Below are 8009 nucleotides of genomic sequence, written 5' to 3'. Positions count from 1 at the left end.
TCATCCCCTCCCCCCATCTACATCACCAACCTCATCTGTAGATATCACCCAAATCATCCCCTCCCCCATCTACATCACCAACCTCATCTGTAGATATCTCCCAAATCATCCCCTCCCCCATCTACATCACCAACCTCATCTGTAGATATCGCCCAAATCATCCCCCCCCCCCATCTACATCACCAACCTCATCTGTAGATATCTCCCAAATCATCCCCCCCCCATCTACATCACCAACCTCATCTGTAGATATCTCCCAAATCATCCCCCCATCTACATCACCAACCTCATCTGTAGATATCTCCCAAATCATACCCCCCCCCATCTACATCACCAACCTCATCTGTTAGATATCTCCCAAATCATCCCCCTCCCCCATCTACATCACCAACCTCATCTGTAGATATCTCCCAAATCATCCCCCCCCCCCATCTACATCACCAACCTCATCTGTAGATATCTCCCAAATCATCCCCCCCCCCATCTACATCACCAACCTCATCTGTAGATATCACCCAAATCATCCCCTCCCCCCATCTACATCACCAACCTCATCTGTAGATATCTCCCAAATCATCCCCCCCCCCATCTACATCACCAAACTAACCTCATCTGTAGATATCTCCCAAATCATCCCCCCCCCCCCCCCCATCTACATCACCAACCTCATCTGTAGATATCTCCCAAATCATCCCCCCCCCCCCATCTACATCACCAACCTCATCTGTAGATATCTCCCAAATCATCCCCTCCCCCCCCATCTACATCACCAACCTCATCTGTAGATATCACCCAAATCATCCCCTCCCCCCATCTACATCACCAACCTCATCTGTAGATATCTCCCAAATCATCCCCTCCCCCCATCTACATCACCAACCTCATCTGTAGATATCACCCAAATCATCCCCCCCCATCTACATCACCAACCTCATCTGTAGATATCACCCAAATCATCCCCTCCCCCCCATCTACATCACCAACCTCATCTGTAGATATCACCCAAATCATCCCCTCCCCCCATCTACATCACCAACCTCATCTGTAGATATCACCCAAATCATCCCCCCCCCATCTACATCACCAACCTCATCTGTAGATATCTCCCAAATCATCCCCCCCCCCCCCCCCATCTACATCACCAACCTCATCTGTAGATATCACCCAAATCATCCCCCCCCCCCCATCTACATCACCAACCTCATCTGTAGATATCTCCCAAATCATCCCCCCCCCCCCCCCCCATCTACATCACCAACCTCATCTGTAGATATCGCCCAAATCATCCCCCCCCCCCATCTACATCACCAACCTCATCTGTAGATATCACCCAAATCATCCCCTCCCCCATCTACATCACCAACCTCATCTGTAGATATCTCCCAAATCATCCCCCCCCCATCTACATCACCAACCTCATCTGTAGATATCACCCAAATCATCCCCCCCCCCCATCTACATCACCAACCTCATCTGTAGATATCACCCAAATCATCCCCTCCCCCCATCTACATCACCAACCTCATCTGTAGATATCACCCAAATCATCCCCTCCCCCATCTACATCACCAACCTCATCTGTAGATATCTCCCAAATCATCCCCTCCCCCATCTACATCACCAACCTCATCTGTAGATATCTCCGAAATCATCCCCCCCCCCATCTACATCACCAACCTCATCTGTAGATATCTCCCAAATCATCCCCCCCCCCATCTACATCACCAACCTCATCTGTAGATATCTCCCAAAATCATCCCTCCCCCATCTACATCACCAACCTCATCTGTAGATATCTCCCAAATCATCCCCCCCCCCATCTACATCAACAACCTCATCTGTAGATATCACCCAAATCATCCCCCCCCCATCTACATCACCAACCTCATCTGTAGATATCACCCAAATCATCCCCCCCCCATCTACATCACCAACCTCATCTGTAGTCACCCAAATCATCCCCTCCCCCCATCTACATCACCAACCTCATCTGTAGATATCACCCAAATCATCCCCCCCCCATCTACATCACCAACCTCATCTGTAGATATCTCCCAAATCATCCCCCCCCCCCCCATCTACATCACCAACCTCATCTGTAGATATCTCCCAAATCATCCCCTCCCCCATCTACATCACCAACCTCATCTGTAGATATCTCCCAAATCATCCCCCCCCCCCCATCTACATCACCAACCTCATCTGTAGATATCTCCCAAATCATCCCCCCCCATCTACATCACCAACCTCATCTGTAGATATCTCCCAAATCATCCCCCCCCCATCTACATCACCAACCTCATCTGTAGATATCACCCAAATCATCCCCCCCCCCATCTACATCACCAACCTCATCTGTAGATATCACCCAAATCATCCCCTCCCCCATCTACATCACCAACCTCATCTGTAGATATCTCCCAAATCATCCCCTCCCCCATCTACATCACCAACCTCATCTGTAGATATCACCCAAATCATCCCCCCCCCCCCATCTACATCACCAACCTCATCTGTAGATATCTCCCAAATCATCCCCTCCCCCATCTACATCACCAACCTCATCTGTAGATATCTCCCAAATCATCCCCTCCCCCATCTACATCACCAACCTCATCTGTAGATATCACCCAAATCATCCCCCCCCCCCATCTACATCACCAACCTCATCTGTAGATATCACCCAAATCATCCCCTCCCCCCATCTACATCACCAACCTCATCTGTAGATATCTCCCAAATCATCCCCTCCCCCCATCTACATCACCAACCTCATCTGTAGATATCTCCCAAATCATCCCCCCCCCCCATCTACATCACCAACCTCATCTGTAGATATCTCCCAAATCATCCCCCCCCCCATCTACATCACCAACCTCATCTGTAGATATCGCCCAAATCATCCCCTCCCCCCATCTACATCACCAACCTCATCTGTAGATATCGCCCAAATCATCCCCTCCCCCATCTACATCACCAACCTCATCTGTAGATATCTCCCAAATCATCCCCTCCCCCCATCTACATCACCAACCTCATCTGTAGATATCTCCCAAATCATCCCCTCCCCCATCTACATCACCAACCTCATCTGTAGATATCTCCCAAATCATCCCCTCCCCCATCTACATCACCAACCTCATCTGTAGATATCTCCCAAATCATCCCCTCCCCCATCTACATCACCACCACATCTGTAGATATCTCCCAAATCATCCCCTCCCCCATCTACATCACCAACCTCATCTGTAGATATCTCCCAAATCATCCCCTCCCCATCTACATCACCAACCTCATCTGTAGATATCTCCCAAATCATCCCCTCCCCCATCTACATCACCAACCTCATCTGTAGATATCTCCCAAATCATCCCCTCCCCCATCTACATCACCAACCTCATCTGTAGATATCACCCAAATCATCCCCCCCCCATCTACATCACCAACCTCATCTGTAGATATCTCCCAAATCATCCCCTCCCCCATCTACATCACCAACCTCATCTGTAGATATCTCCCAAATCATCCCCTCCCCATCTACATCACCAACCTCATCTGTAGATATCACCCAAATCACCCCCTCCCCCATCTACATCACCAACCTCATCTGTAGATATCTCCCAAATCATCCCCTCCCCCATCTACATCACCAACCTCATCTGTAGATATCACCCAAATCATCCCCTCCCCCCCATCTACATCACCAACCTCATCTGTAGATATCACCCAAATCATCCCCTCCCCCCATCTACATCACCAACCTCATCTGTAGATATCACCCAAATCATCCCCTCCCCCATCTACATCACCAACCTCATCTGTAGATATCTCCCAAATCATCCCCTCCCCCCCATCTACATCACCAACCTCATCTGTAGATATCACCCAAATCATCCCCTCCCCCCATCTACATCACCAACCTCATCTGTAGATATCTCCCAAATCATCCCCCCCCCCATCTACATCACCAACCTCATCTGTAGATATCACCCAAATCATCCCCCCCCCCCATCTACATCACCAACCTCATCTGTAGATATCACCCAAATCATCCCCTCCCCCCATCTACATCACCAACCTCATCTGTAGATATCACCCAAATCATCCCCTCCCCCCATCTACATCACCAACCTCATCTGTAGATATCTCCCAAATCATCCCCTCCCCCCCATCTACATCACCAACCTCATCTGTAGATATCTCCCAAATCATCCCCCCCCCATCTACATCACCAACCTCATCTGTAGATATCTCCCAAATCATCCCCCCCCCATCTACATCACCAACCTCATCTGTAGATATCTCCCAAATCATCCCCCCCCCCATCTACATCACCAACCTCATCTGTAGATATCTCCCAAATCATCCCCCCCCCCATCTACATCACCAACCTCATCTGTAGATATCTCCCAAATCATCCCCTCCCCCCCATCTACATCACCAACCTCATCTGTAGATATCACCCAAATCATCCCCTCCCCCCATCTACATCACCAACCTCATCTGTAGATATCTCCCAAATCATCCCCCCCCCCATCTACATCACCAACCTCATCTGTAGATATCACCCAAATCATCCCCTCCCCCCATCTACATCACCAACCTCATCTGTAGATATCTCCCAAATCATCCCCCCCCCATCTACATCACCAACCTCATCTGTAGATATCTCCCAAATCATCCCCCCCCCCCATCTACATCACCAACCTCATCTGTAGATATCACCCAAATCATCCCCTCCCCCCATCTACATCACCAACCTCATCTGTAGATATCACCCAAATCATCCCCCTCCCCCCATCTACATCACCAACCTCATCTGTAGATATCTCCCAAATCATCCCCCCCCCCATCTACATCACCAACCTCATCTGTAGATATCTCCCAAATCATCCCCTCCCCCCATCTACATCACCAACCTCATCTGTAGATATCTCCCAAATCATCCCCTCCCCCATCTACATCACCAACCTCATCTGTAGATATCTCCCAAATCATCCCCTCCCCCCATCTACATCACCAACCTCATCTGTAGATATCTCCCAAATCATCCCCCCCCCCATCTAACATCACCAACCTCATCTGTAGATATCTCCCAAATCATCCCCTCCCCCCATCTACATCACCAACCTCATCTGTAGATATCTCCCAAATCATCCCCTCCCCCATCTACATCACCAACCTCATCTGTAGATATCACCCAAATCATCCCCCCCCCCCCCATCTACATCACCAACCTCATCTGTAGATATCTCCCAAATCATCCCCCCCCCCATCTACATCACCAACCTCATCTGTAGATATCTCCCAAATCATCCCCTCCCCCCATCTACATCACCAACCTCATCTGTAGATATCACCCAAATCATCCCCTCCCCCCATCTACATCACCAAACCTCATCTGTAGATATCTCCCAAATCATCCCCCCCCCCATCTACATCACCAACCTCATCTGTAGATATCTCCCAAATCATCCCCCCCCCCCATCTACATCACCAACCTCATCTGTAGATATCACCCAAATCATCCCCTCCCCCCCATCTACATCACCAACCTCATCTGTAGATATCACCCCAAATCATCCCCTCCCCCCATCTACATCACCAACCTCATCTGTAGATATCACCCAAATCATCCCCCCCCCATCTACATCACCAACCTCATCTGTAGATATCTCCCAAATCATCCCCCCCCCCATCTACATCACCAACCTCATCTGCAGATATCTCCCAAATCATCCCCCCCCCCATCTACATCACCAACCTCATCTGTAGATATCTCCCAAATCATCCCCCTCCCCCCATCTACATCACCAACCTCATCTGTAGATATCACCCAAATCATCCCCTCCCCCCCATCTACATCACCAACCTCATCTGTAGATATCACCCAAATCATCCCCTCCCCCCATCTACATCACCAACCTCATCTGTAGATATCTCCCAAATCATCCCCCCCCCATCTACATCACCAACCTCATCTGTAGATATCACCCAAATCATCCCCCCCCCCCCATCTACATCACCAACCTCATCTGTAGATATCTCCCAAATCATCCCCCCCCCCCCATCTACATCACCAACCTCATCTGTAGATATCGCCCAAATCATCCCCCCCCCCATCTACATCACCAACCTCATCTGTAGATATCACCCAAATCATCCCCTCCCCCATCTACATCACCAACCTCATCTGTAGATATCTCCCAAATCATCCCCCCCCCCCATCTACATCACCAACCTCATCTGTAGATATCACCCAAATCATCCCCCCCCCCCATCTACATCACCAACCTCATCTGTAGATATCACCCAAATCATCCCCCCCCCCCATCTACATCACCAACCTCATCTGTAGATATCACCCAAATCATCCCCTCCCCCCCATCTACATCACCAACCTCATCTGTAGATATCTCCCAAATCATCCCCTCCCCCCATCTACATCACCAACCTCATCTGTAGATATCACCCAAATCATCCCCCCCCCCATCTACATCACCAACCTCATCTGTAGATATCTCCCAAATCATCCCCCCCCCCATCTACATCACCAACCTCATCTGTAGATATCACCCAAATCATCCCCCCCCCCATCTACATCACCAACCTCATCTGTAGATATCTCCCAAATCATCCCCTCCCCCCCCCCCCATCTACATCACCAACCTCATCTGTAGATATCACCCAAATCATCCCCCCCCCCATCTACATCACCAACCTCATCTGTAGATATCACCCAAATCATCCCCTCCCCCCATCTACATCACCAACCTCATCTGTAGATATCTCCCAAATCATCCCCTCCCCCCATCTACATCACCAACCTCATCTGTAGATATCTCCCAAATCATCCCCCCCCCATCTACATCACCAACCTCATCTGTAGATATCACCCAAATCATCCCCCTCCCCCCATCTACATCACCAACCTCATCTGTAGATATCTCCCAAATCATCCCTCCCCCCATCTACATCACCAACCTCATCTGTAGATATCTCCCAAATCATCCCCTCCCCCATCTACATCACCAAACCTCATCTGTAGATATCTCCCAAATCATCCCCCCCCCCATCTACATCACCAACCTCATCTGTAGATATCTCCCAAATCATCCCCCCCCCATCTACATCACCAACCTCATCTGTAGATATCTCCCAAATCATCCCCCCCCCCATCTACATCACCAACCTCATCTGTAGATATCTCCCAAATCATCCCCTCCCCCATCTACCATCACCAACCTCATCTGTAGATATCTCCCAAATCATCCCCTCCCCCCATCTACATCACCAACCTCATCTGTAGATATCTCCCAAATCATCCCCTCCCCCATCTACATCACCAACCTCATCTGTAGATATCTCCCAAATCATCCCCTCCCCCCATCTACATCACCAACCTCATCTGTAGATATCTCCCAAATCATCCCCTCCCCCCATCTACATCACCAACCTCATCTGTAGATATCTCCCAAATCATCCCCCCCCATCTACATCACCAACCTCATCTGTAGATATCTCCCAAATCATCCCCCCCCCATCTACATCACCAACCTCATCTGTAGATATCTCCCAAATCATCCCCTCCCCATCTACCATCACCAACCTCATCTGTAGATATCTCCCAAATCATCCCCTCCCCATCTACATCACCAACCTCATCTGTAGATATCTCCCAAATCATCCCCTCCCCCATCTACATCACCAACCTCATCTGTAGATATCTCCCAAATCATCCCCTCCCCCATCTACATCACCAACCTCATCTGTAGATATCTCCCAAATCATCCCCTCCCCCCATCTACATCACCAACCTCATCTGTAGATATCTCCCAAATCATCCCCTCCCCCCCATCTACATCACCAACCTCATCTGTAGATATCTCCCCAAATCATCCCCTCCCCCCATCTTAACATCACCAACCTCATCTGTAGATAATCTCCCAAATCATCCCCCTCCCCCATCTACCATCACCAACCTCATCTGTAGATATCACCCAAACACA

This window comes from Lithobates pipiens, unplaced genomic scaffold (assembly GCF_037356315.1).
Source record: "Lithobates pipiens isolate NorthernLeopardFrog02 unplaced genomic scaffold, aLitPip1_a1.2 Scaffold_18, whole genome shotgun sequence".
Taxonomy (NCBI): Eukaryota; Metazoa; Chordata; class Amphibia; order Anura; family Ranidae; genus Lithobates; species Lithobates pipiens.
The sequence above is the reverse complement of the archived record's forward strand: the minus strand, read 5'-3'. Positions refer to the sequence as shown.